This window comes from Oncorhynchus gorbuscha, linkage group LG19, assembly GCF_021184085.1.
Source record: "Oncorhynchus gorbuscha isolate QuinsamMale2020 ecotype Even-year linkage group LG19, OgorEven_v1.0, whole genome shotgun sequence".
Classification (NCBI taxonomy): Eukaryota; Metazoa; Chordata; class Actinopteri; order Salmoniformes; family Salmonidae; genus Oncorhynchus; species Oncorhynchus gorbuscha.
The window spans coordinates 61,237,433-61,251,098 of record NC_060191.1 but is presented as its reverse complement, the minus strand read 5'-3'; the positions used below and the strand labels follow the sequence as shown (position 1 = coordinate 61,251,098).

Genomic DNA, 13,666 nt, shown 5'->3' with positions numbered 1-13,666 from the left:
ACACAGGATCCCATTCCCCTGTTTCACCCACTAACAGACACACACAGGACACCATTCCCCTGTTTTACCCACTAACAGACACACACAGGACCCCATTCCCCTGTTTCACCCACTAACAGACACACACAGGACCCCATTCCCCTGTTTCACCCACTAACAGACACACACAGGACACCATTCCCCTGTTTCACCCACTAACAGACACACACAGGACACCATTCCCCTGTTTCACCCACTAACAGACATGCAGGCCCCCATTCCCCTGTTTCACCCACTAACAGACACACACAGGACCCCATTCCCCTGTTTCACCCACTAACAGACATGCAGGCCCCCATTCCCCTGTTTCACCCACTAACAGACACACACAGGACCCCATTCCCCTGTTTCACCCATTAACGGGCCTCCCAGGACCCCATTCCCCTGTTTCACCCACAAACAGACACACACAGGACCCCATTCCCCTGTTTCACCCACTAACAAGCCACACAGGACCCCATTCCCCTGTTTCACCCACTAACAGACACACACAGGACCCCATTCCCCTGTTTCACCCACTAACAGGCCTCACAGGACCCCATTCCCCTGTTTCACCCACTAACAGACAAACACAGGACACCGTTCCCCTGTTTCACCCACTAACAGACACGCACAGGACCCCATTCCCCTGTTTCACCCATTAACGGGCCTCACAGGACCCCATTCCCCTGTTTCACCCGCTAACAGACACACACAGGACCCCATTCCCCTGTTTCACCCACTAACAGACACGCAGGCCCCCATTCCCCTGTTTCACCCACTAACAGACACACACAGGACCCCATTCCCCTGTTTCACCCATTAACGGGCCTCACAGGACCCCATTCCCCTGTTTCACCCACAGACAGATACACAAAGGACCCCATTCCCCTGTTTCACCCACTAACAAGACACACAGGACCCCATTCCCCTGTTTCACCCACTAACAGACACACACAGGACCCCATTCCCCTGGTTCACCCACTAACGGGCCTCACAGGACCCCATTCCCCTGTTTCACCCACTAACAGACACACACAGGACACCATTCCCCTGTTTCACCCACTAACAGACACGCACAGGACCCCATTCCCCTGTTTCACCCGCTAACAGACACACACAGGACACCATTCCCCTGTTTCACCCACTAACAGACACACACAGGACACCATTCCCCTGTTTCACCCGCTAACAGACACACACACGACCCCATTCCCCTATTTCACCCACTAACAGACACACACAGGACCCCATTTCCTGTTTCACCCACAAACTGACACACACAGGACCCCATTCCCCTGTTTCACCCGCTAACAGACACACACAGGACACCATTCCCCTGTTTCACCCGCTAACAGTCACACACAGGATCCCATTCCCCTGTTTCACCCGCTAACAGACACACACAGGACACCATTCCCCTGTTTCACCCACTAACAGACACACACAGGACCCCATTCCCCTGTTTCACCCACTAACAGACACACACAGGACCCCATTCCCCTGTTTCACCCACTAACAGACACACACAGGACACCATTCCCCTGTTTCACCCACTAACAGACACACACAGGACACCATTCCCCTGTTTCACCCACTAACAGACACACACAGGACCCCATTCCCCTGCTTCACCCACTGAGAGGGCAGACTGAGATAAGAGAGGCAATCTACATTATCTATGATAATTAGCATTATCTACATCACAAGATAACGACTAATCAGCTCTCCTGGAATATCTGTCCTAGGGCGATAACACACACACACACACACACACACACACACACACACACACACACACACACACACACACACACACACACACACACACACACACACACACACACACACACACACACACACACACACACACATATATGTACACATGCACACGCTTGCACACACACACTGACACAGGTATACACTCACATGCACGGACACACACAGACACACACACACGCACACCACAGGGACACACAAACTCATAAATCTCCTAACCTACCCCGTGTGTTTGTGGGTTTGTGTACCTCAAGTTTATTATCCTCCATTCCACTCTCTCCCTTCAAACCCGAACTCCATTGCTCTAAAGACAGACACTATGTAGCCTGACAAATGTTGAGCTCCACAAACCATCTTGCTGCTGTTGTTGATGTTAGTTTGTTGTTTAGTTTGTGGTCTGGTTCTTCTCTGCCCTGCTCACTATCTGTGTGACCTGTAGCTACAGATAGGACTGTTTCTCACGGTGACAGTGGATGGGAATAAAGAGGTCACACACACACACACACACACTGAAGATCACACTCCCCATATCTGAGTTCACCCCTTTCTTCCTCCAGCTGTGTTTACGCCTCCATTTTGCCATTCAGAGCTGCAATTTCAACATTTCAATATTTAATCTCAATATTTCAAGACTAGAGTGCAGAGATGCTGCATTATGTAGTGGCATCTCAAATCTGAGTAAGAAAACTCTGACACACTAACACGTTACACAAACAGTCACATTCATTTTCTCTTTCTCTCTTCTCACTCACTTAATTCACACACACACACACACACACACACACACACACACACACACACACACACACACACACACACACACACACACACACACACACACACACACACACACACACACACACACACACACACACACACACACACACACACACACACACACACACACACACACACACACACACACGCACACACACACGGATATTGAATACTCCAAGGAATCTTTAATTCTCAACTTACTTTCTAAATGTGATTGCGTGTCCGTGTGTGTGTGTTTGTCCGTGTCTATGAGTGTGTTTCACACTCTCCCTCATCTGGATGGTGTATTTAGGGAGATTTAGGGAGAATTAGGGAGAATTAAGGAGAGTGAGGGGGAGTTAGGGAGAGATAGGGAGAGGTAGGGAGTGCTAGGAGAGCTAGGAAGAGGTAGGGAGAGTTATGAAGAGTGAGGTAGAGCTAGGGAGAGTTAGCAAGAGCTAGGGAAAGTTAGGGAGAACTTGGGAGCTTAGTCACATGATTTCTTATTTTGCAGTACATTTGCCAATCACTTGGGCTGCCAGACTTATTTGCCATAGCTTTTGCCTCATCTCTCTCAACCATACAATTCTTAAAGTCCTCATCAATTCAATGGGATTTAACAGTTTTTACAGTCATTTTTTAATGGGTGTGTGCTTAGTAACTGGAATAAGCTATTTCATCAATGTGTCAAGTGCACCGTCTTGCTGCTCCTCATTACACACCACAGACCAGCAAATATTCTTTACTTCATCAACATATGAATCTCTGCAAAAATTATTGTATGACCTCTTATACACTATATTAGGCCCAGCCTTTGGAACTTTGGTTTTCCTAGATATGGCTACTATATTGTGATCACTACATCCTATGGATTTGGATACTGCTTTAAAACAAATTTCTTCAGCATTAGTAAAGATGTGATCAATACATGTAGATGATTTAATTCCTGTGATGTTTGTAACTATCCTGGTAGGTTGACTGACAACCTGATCCAGTTTTGCAGCCACTGGTTACAGTTTGACATTTTTTCCTGAGTGGGCAGCTTGATGATAGCCAGTCAATATTTAAATAACCCAGAAAATATACTTCTCTGTTGATATTACCTACATTATCAAGCATTTCACACATATTATCCAGATACTGACTGTTTGCTCTCGGTGGTCTATAGCAGCTTCCCACAAGAATGTGCTTTAGGTGAGGCAGATGAACCTGTAGCCATATTACTTCAACAGTATTAAACATTAGATCGTCTCTAAGCTTTGCAGGAATGTGATTCTGAATATAAACCGCAACAACTCCTCTGTTGGCATTTCTGTCTATTCGCTAGATGTTATAACCATGTATTGCTGCCACTGTGTCATTAACGACATCACGCTACCAGGTTCCCCAAGGGCACCCCCCCCCACGCTCAACTCAAAAGATGGCGCACAGAATGCAAAAATATTCTTAGAAATATTTAACCTCCACACATTAACAAGTCCATTAGCTCAAATGAAAGATAAACACCTTGTTCATCTACCCAGCGAGTCAGATTTCTAAGATGTTTTACGGCGAAAACATAGCACATATTTATGTCGAACCACCACCAAAGACAAAGCCAATATACAGCCATTTTGTCGAACAAAAGATGCAATCACAAACGCAGGATTAAAAGAAAAATAATTCACTAACCTTTTGAAAATCTTCATCAGATGACAGTAATAGGACATGTTACACAGTACATTTATGTTTTTTTCAATAATATGCCATTTATATCCATAAAACACTGTTTACATTGACGCCATGTTCAGAACATGCTAAAAAATGTCCGGAGAAATTATATATAACTCCGCCAGATAACGCCAGATAACAGCAATACACATCATAAACTTTGACTAAATATACATGTTCTACATATAGTTAGAAAGATACACTGCTTCATAATGCAATCGCTTTGTCACATTTCTTTTTAACGTTACAGAAATCGTTAATTTTTCAATAATCTGAGACGGCGCTCAGACATAAGCAATATTTCTCCGCTATGTTGGAGTCAACAGAAACACAAAATTACAACATAAATATTCCCTTACCTTTGATGGTCTTCGATCATAATGTAGTGGAAGAAGTCATACTTACCCAAAACATAGTTTGGTTTCAATTTGTGTGTCTTTGTATTAGCAAATGCTGCAAGTTCCAACTGAAATACTACCAAAAATGACTTCTGGTCACGAACAGTTGCGCATCAAAACTTCAAAATTGCATATTATATGTTGACTAAACTGGTCAAACCAAGTGCAGAATCAAGCTTTAGGATGTTCTAAACGTACAAAACTATTATCTAATCTCTCGGATGAACGTGCTTCTTGGCAGGCTATCTGGAACAAAGGAACGTGTCTCCAAGAAGCTCGCTCCCGTAACCTTGAATTTTCTCGCGACACTCAGTCTTTTGCCTACCAAACACTCAGAACACGCGGGATTTGCACAATTAAACGCTGTACGTACTGAATGAAGACATCTAGTGGAAGACATAGAAAGTGTCTCCAGATCCATAGCTGGATGGGAAGGGTGGGGGCGATGACGTCAAAGTTGCCCCAAGTTTGAGGCTCCCAAAAATAGTTTGGGAGATTGCCTGCCCTGTGAGTTCTGCTATACTTACAGACATAATCCAAATGGTTTTAGAAGCTTTAGAGTGTTTTCTATCCAATAATTATTATTATATGCATATATTAGCAATTTTGGACAGATTTTTTTTCAGTTTACTATGGGCACGCAATTCCTCCAAAGGGGGCAGTATTCTGCCTAACCTTAACTGGTTTAGGTATTATCTAAGTGAGTTTCAGAGATAGTCAGAAATTTTACTGGGAATCTTATCAGAAGTAGACTTGATAGTGCAGGTTGAGCTGCACAAAGTGGTCTTCCTACTAGTGCACACCGCCTCAGTGCTTACAGTGTATCTCTGGTTTATAGGCTCATGATTGCTGCATCCAATAGCTGTAGGATTAACAAAGGTATTCAGAGCAATTAGGGGGACATAAATTAAGTTACTTATAATACAACTGCCAACGCCCCAAGGATAATGTACATTTGAGGCAGCATTATAACTCATTGTCACAATGGTAGGGATTAACTGAGTTGTCATTGTTTCAATGCAGCCTTGAAATGCTGTGAAAGAGTCTAGGAGCCACGATGATTTGGATGGACTCCTTCATTCCTCTTTCCAGAAGGTGTCAAATTTATCTATAAAAGTGACTCCAGCAAAAGTGACTCCAGCAGAGATACAATAATATTTTTGTCAGATGTGTAATGCCAGCAGCCTGCTGAATCTTTCATACCTGCGGCCCAACGATGGTACTGGAAATGATTGGTTGTTTCTTATTTTCAATGTTGTTCTAGGAACAGTGGGTTAACTGTCTGTTCATGGGCAGATTGACAGATTTGTACCTTGTCAGCTCGGGGATTTGAACTTGCAACCTTTCCGGTTACTATCAATTATCCGATGTGCCGAGCCAGCCCTCCTGATGTCGTTTGACCCCACATGGACTATGACAGTGTCAGCTCCTGTCATCTGTGATAGAAAAGTCGGAAGCAGCCTTGTTATGTCCTGTACTCGTGCTCCTGGGTGGCAAAGGGTTTGAATGAACTACAGGACAAAATATAAATCCTACAATCGAAAAATGCCTGTGATGCTGATGGTATTCTCAATTCAATTATAAATATACAAACCACAAAATACGATTGGTTGTACTTAAACTTTTTAACATCATCCTCAGCTCTGGCATATTCCCCAGTATTTGGACCCAAAGACGAATCACCTCAAATCAACAAAAGTGGAGAGAAATTTGACCCGAATAACTACCATACGACAGAACACGTATTCACCCTGCACACCATAATTGACAAACAAACAAACCAAAACAGCCTTGTCATGATTTGTTAAAAAAACTTTTGACTCAATTTGGCATTAGGGTCTGCTATACAAATTGATAGAAAGTGTGGTTGGGGGAAAAGCTTACGACATTATAAAATCCATAAACACAAACAAGTGTGCGGTTAAAATGGGAAAAAAACATACATTTCTTACCACAGGGCCGTGGGGTGAGACAGTGATGCAGCTTAAGCCCCACCCTCTTCAACATATAGATCAATGAATTGGCGAGGGAACTAGAACAGTCTGCAGCACCCGGCCTCACCCAACCAAATCATAAGACCCAACCCAACCAAATCACAAGACCCAACCCAACCAAATCATAAGACCCAACCCAACAAAATCATAAGACCCAACCCAACCAAATCACAAGACCCAACCCAACCAAATCATAAGACCCAACCCAACCAAATCATAAGACCCAACCCAACCAAATCATAAGACCCAACCCAACCAAATCATAAGACCCAACCCAACCAAATCACAAGACCCAACCCAACCAAATCATAAGACCCAACCCAACCAAATCACAAGACCCAACCCAACCAAATCATAAGACCCAACCCAACCAAATCATAAGACCCAACCCAACCAAATCATAAGACCCAACCCAACCAAATCATAAGACCCAACCCAACCAAATCATAAGACCCAACCCAACCAAATCATAAGACCCAACCCAACCAAATCATAAGACCCAACCCAACCAAATCATAAGACCCAACCCAACCAAATCATAAGACCCAACCCAACCAAATCATAAGACCCAACCCAACCAAATCATAAGACCCAACCCAACCAAATCATAAGAACCAACCAAATCATAAGACCCAACCCAACCAAATCATAAGACCCAACCCAACCAAATCATAAGACCCAACCAAATCATAAGACCCAACCAAATCATAAGACCCAACCAAACCAAATCATAAGACCCAACCAAATCATAAGACCCAACCCAACCAAATCATAAGACCCAACCAAATCATAAGACCCAACCCAACCAAATCATAAGACCCAACCCAACCAAATCATAAGACCCAACCAAATCATAAGACCCAACCAAATCATAAGACCCAACCCAACCAAATCATAAGACCCAACCCAACCAAATCATAAGACCCAACCAAATCATAAGACCCAACCAAATCATAAGACCCAACCAAATCATAAGACCAAACACAACCAAATCATAAGACCCAACCCAACCAAATCATAAGACCCAACCCAACCAAATCATAAGACCCAACCCAACCAAATCATAAGACCCAACCCAACCAAATCATAAGACCCAACCCAACCAAATCATAAGACCCAACCAAATCATAAGACCCAACCCAACCAAATCACAAGACCCAACCCAACCAAATCATAAGACCCAACACAACCAAATCATAAGACCCAACCCAACCAAATCATAAGACCCAACCCAACCAAATCATAAGACCCAACCCAACCAAATCATAAGACCCAACCCAACCAAATCATAAGACCCAACCCAACCAAATCATAAGACCCAACCCAACCAAATCATAAGACCCAACCCAACCAAATCATAAGACCCAACCCAACCAAATCATAAGACCCAACCCAACCAAATCATAAGACCCAACCAAATCATAAGACCCAACCAAATCATAAGACCCAACCCAACTAAATCATAAGACCCAACCCAACCAAATCATAAGACCCAACCCAACCAAATCATAAGACCCAACCAAATCATAAGACCCAACCAAATCATAAGACCCAACCAAATCATAAGACCCAACCCAACCAAATCATAAGACCCAACCAAATCATAAGACCCAACCCAACCAAATCATAAGACCCAACCCAACCAAATCATAAGACCCAACCAAATCATAAGACCCAACCAAATCATAAGACCCAACCAAATCATAAGACCCAACCAAATCATAAGACCCAACCAAATCATAAGACCCAACTAAATCATAAGACCCAACCCAACCAAATCATAAGACCCAACCCAACCAAATCATAAGACCCAACCCAACCAAATCATAAGACCCAACCCAACCAAATCATAAGACCCAACTAAATCATAAGACCCAACCCAACCAAATCATAAGACCCAACCCAACCAAATCATAAGACCCAACCAAATCATAAGACCCAACCAAATCATAAGACCCAACCCAACTAAATCATAAGACCCAACCCAACCAAATCACAAGACCCAACCCAACCAAATCATAAGACCCAACCAAATCATAAGACCCAACCAAATCATAAGACCCAACCCAACCAAATCATAAGACCCAACCAAATCACAAGACCCAACCAAATCATAAGACCCAACCAAATCATAAGACCCAACCAAATCATAAGACCCAACCAAATCAAATCATAAGACCCAACCAAATCATAAGACCCAACCAAATCATAAGACCCAACCAAATCACAAGACCCAACCAAATCATAAGACCCAACCAAATCATAAGACCCAACCAAATCACAAGACCCAACCCAACCAAATCATAAGACCCAACCCAACCAAATCATAAGACCCAACCCAACCAAATCATAAGACCCAACCCAACCAAATCATAAGACCCAACCCAACCAAATCATAAGACCCAACCCAACCAAATCACAAGACCCAACCCAACCAAATCACAAGACCCAACCCAACCAAATCACAAGACCCAACCCAACCAAATCACAAGACCCAACCCAACCAAATCACAAGACCCAACCCAACCAAATCATAAGACCCAACCCAACCAAATCACAAGACCCAACCCAACCAAATCATAAGACCCAACCCAACCAAATCACAAGACCCAACCCAACCAAATCACAAGACCCAACCCAACCAAATCATAAGACCCAACCCAACCAAATCACAAGACCCAACCCAACCAAATCATAAGACCCAACCCAACCAAATCATAAGACCCAACACAACCAAATCACAAGACACAACCCAACCAAATCATAAGACCCAACCCAACCAAATCATAAGACCCAACCCAACCAAATCATAAGACCCAACCAAATCATAAGACCCAACCCAACCAAATCACAAGACCCAACCCAACCAAATCATAAGACCCAACCCAACCAAATCATAAGACCCAACCCAACCAAATCATAAGACCCAACCAAATCATAAGACCCAACCCAACCAAATCATAAGACCCAACCCAACCAAATCATAAGACCCAACCCAACCAAATCATAAGACCCAACCCAACCAAATCATAAGACCCAACCAAATCATAAGACCCAACCCAACCAAATCATAAGACCCAACCCAACCAAATCACAAGACCCAACCAAATCATAAGACCCAACCAAATCATAAGACCCAACCAAATCACAAGACCCAACCCAACCAAATCATAAGACCCAACCCAACCAAATCATAAGACCCAACCCAACCAAATCATAAGACCCAACCCAACCAAATCATAAGACCCAACCCAACCAAATCATAAGACCCAACCCAACCAAATCACAAGACCCAACCCAACCAAATCACAAGACCCAACCCAACCAAATCACAAGACCCAACCCAACCAAATCACAAGACCCAACCCAACCAAATCACAAGACCCAACCCAACCAAATCATAAGACCCAACCCAACCAAATCACAAGACCCAACCCAACCAAATCATAAGACCCAACCCAACCAAATCACAAGACCCAACCCAACCAAATCACAAGACCCAACCCAACCAAATCATAAGACCCAACCCAACCAAATCACAAGACCCAACCCAACCAAATCATAAGACCCAACCCAACCAAATCACAAGACCCAACCCAACCAAATCACAAGACCCAACCCAACCAAATCATAAGACCCAACCCAACCAAATCACAAGACACAACCCAACCAAATCATAAGACCCAACCCAACCAAATCATAAGACCCAACCCAACCAAATCATAACCCAACCAAATCATAAGACCCAACCAAATCATAAGACCCAACCCAACCAAATCATAAGACCCAACCAAATCATAAGACCCAACCCAACCAAATCATAAGACCCAACCCAACCAAATCATAAGACCCAACCCAACCAAATCATAAGACCCAACACAACCAAATCATAAGACCCAACACAACCAAATCATAAGACCCAACCCAACCAAATCACAAGACCCAACCCAACCAAATCATAAGACCCAACCCAACCAAATCATAAGAACCAACCAAATCATAAGACCCAACCCAACCAAATCATAAGACCCAACCAAATCATAAGACCCAACCAAATCATAAGACCCAACCAAACCAAATCATAAGACCCAACCCAACCAAATCATCAAAAATCAACAAAGAAACAGAGCAAAGTAGAAGCTATTTGGCCCTAAACAGAGAATAAACAGTGGCAGAATACCTGACCACTGTGACTGACCCAAACTTAAGGAAAGCTTTGACTATGTACAGACTTAGTGAGCATAGCCTTGCTATTAAGAAAGGCCGCCAAAGGCAGACCTGGCTCTCAAGAGAAGACTAGCTATGTGCACACTGCCCACAAAATGAGGTAGAAACCGAGCTGCACTTCCTAACCTCCTGACAAATGTATGACCAAATTAGAGACATATTTCCCTCAGATTACACAGATCCACAAAGAATTAGAAAACAAATCCAATTTTGATAAACTCTCATATCTACTGGGTGAAATACCACAGTGTGCCATCACAGCAGCAAGAAGTGTTACCTATTGCCACAAGAAAAGGGCAACAGTGAAGAACAAACACCATTGTAAATACAACCCATATGTATGTTTATTTATTTTCCCTTTTGTACTTGAACTATTTGCACATCTTTATAGCACTATATATATAGACATAATATGCCATTTGAAATATCTTTATTCTTCTGGAACTTTTGTGAGTTTTCTCTTTACTATACATTTTTAATTCTTTATTTCACTTTTGTATATTATCTATTTCACTTGCTTTGGCAACCTAAACATATGTTTCCCATGCCAATAAAGCCCTGTGAATTGAATCTGAAAAAGAGAGGGGAGAAGAGAGAGGGAGGGTAGGGCTTAGAATAGAATAAAGAGAAGGGGATTCAAAATGAGAGTGTAAAAAGAAAGGAGGGTGAGATAAACTTTATAGGGTGAGAGAACCTATCACTTGTAGTGATAGATAGAGAAGAGGTTAACTGGATATTTACCCATGGCAATGTTTGCTATCGATGTATCGGACTGTATACAATCAGTAGTGTAAAGTACTGAAGTAAGAATACTTGAAAGTACTACTTTAGTAGTTTTTGAGGTATCTGTACTTTACTATTTATATTTTTGGACTACTTTTACTTCTTCCTAAATAAACTGATGTTCTTTTTACCTCATATTTTTTCCCTGACACACAAAAGTACTCGTTACATTATCAATGCCTAGAAGGACAGGTACGTAAATCTTCTAATTCACAAAGTTATCAAGAGAACATTCCTGGTCATCCCTACGGCCTCTGGCAGACTCACTAAACACATATGCTTCGTTTGTAAATTTTGCCTGAGTGTTGAACTGGCTATCCGGAATTAAAAGAAAAACTAGAAAATGGTGCCGTCTGGTTTGGTTAATATAAGGAATTTGAAATAATTTGTACTTTTACTTTTTCTTTTGATACTTAAGTATAATTTAGCAATTACATTTACTTTTGATCTTCTAGTATAACTAAAACTAAATACTTTTTGACTTTTACTGAAGTAGGAGTTTACTGGGTGAATTTCACTTTTACTTGAGTCATTTTCTATGAAGGTATATCTTTACTTTTACTCAAGTATGACAATTGGGTACTTTTTCCACCACTGTGTATAATAGGATGTGAATTGTATAGATTTGTATGTCAGAGTGTGGAAAGTACATGGGCAGCTGATTATAATAGCAGGTTATCTTCTGACATTGCTGCTAGATACTCTGTTCCTATTGATGGGTGGAGTGGATTACACCCCTAGAATAGAGTAACTAGAGGGTCTCTACAAGGGTTAGGGGGTATGGGCTGGGTTTAGGGGGACGGATCAAGGTGCTCCGGACAGGGGAAAATGCACATGAAACCTTGATAAAGGCAGCATAGCTTCCAAAATGTTGGAATCGATTAAATTGATTGCATCAGAGACACAGTGTGCAGCTTTAGTGTTATTTTCTAAGTGTTCTGGGCACGTGCACTATCTCTGACCTACATGTATTGTACCATGCGTGACCTGTGTAAAATTGCTTCTGTGAGCCTTTCAGCAGACATCTGATCTTCACTTTACAGCTGAGTTGATACAGACACACTGTAATGTATTGCTGGCGGTAACTATTTTCAATGTGTTCTATGTGTCTCTACAGAACTATTAGAAAAGACAGACTTCCTAATTCAAATAAACTTCACAACAAATGATATTGGGGATTCGAGTGGCGCAGTGGTCTACATCACTGCATCTCAGTGCAAGACTAGAGTCCTTAGGTTCAAATCTGGACTTCATCACATCTGGCTGTGATTGGGAGTCCCATAGGTTGGCACACAATTGACCCAGCGTTGTCCTGGTTTGGCCAGAGTAGGCCATCTTTGTAAATAAGAAATTATTCTCATCTGACTTGCCTAGTTAAATAAAAGTTACAAAAATATACAGTATATATATATCAATCTCCACACTGGGAAATCTTTCTCACTTTCTTTTTTTCTCTCCATCTCTTATTATGTTTCTCTCTCTCTCTTATCTCTTTCTTTTTTTCTCTCTCTTTCTCTTTTTCTCTCTATTTTACTCTCTCCATTTCTCACAATTTTTCTCTCTCCTCTCTCTTTTCTCTTTCTCATCTCTCTCTCCCTCTCTCTCCATCTTTCTCAATTTATCTTTGTCTCACTATGTTTCTCTATCTTTTTTCTCTCTTTTTCACTCTCTCATCTTTCTCCCTTTCTCTCTCTTTTCTCTCTCTCCAACTCTTTAATTTTATCATTTTTCTCTCTCTTTTCTCTCTCCATCTCTCTCCCAGTCTCTTTTTCTCTCTCATCTCTCTCTTTTCTCTCTCCATCTCTCTCCCAGTCTCTTTTTCTCTCTCATCTCTCTCTTTTCTCTCTCCATCTCTCTCCCAGTCTCTTTTTCTCTCTCATCTCTCTCTTTTCTCTCTCCATCTCTCTCCCAGTCTCTTTTTCTCTCTCATCTCTCTCTTTTCTCTCTCCATTTCTCTCTCCCTGTCTCTTTTTCTCTCTCTCATATCTCTCTCTTTTCTCT

The 13,666-nt window shown here is 42.2% G+C and overlaps 1 protein-coding gene across 1 annotated transcript in view; it reads left to right on the top strand.

Annotated features, from left to right (window-relative positions):
* LOC124006326 (calsyntenin-2-like) overlaps positions 1-13,666 on the top strand; it is a 521,555-nt gene that overhangs the window by 152,896 nt on the left and 354,993 nt on the right. The gene's annotated exons all lie outside the window — the stretch shown is intronic.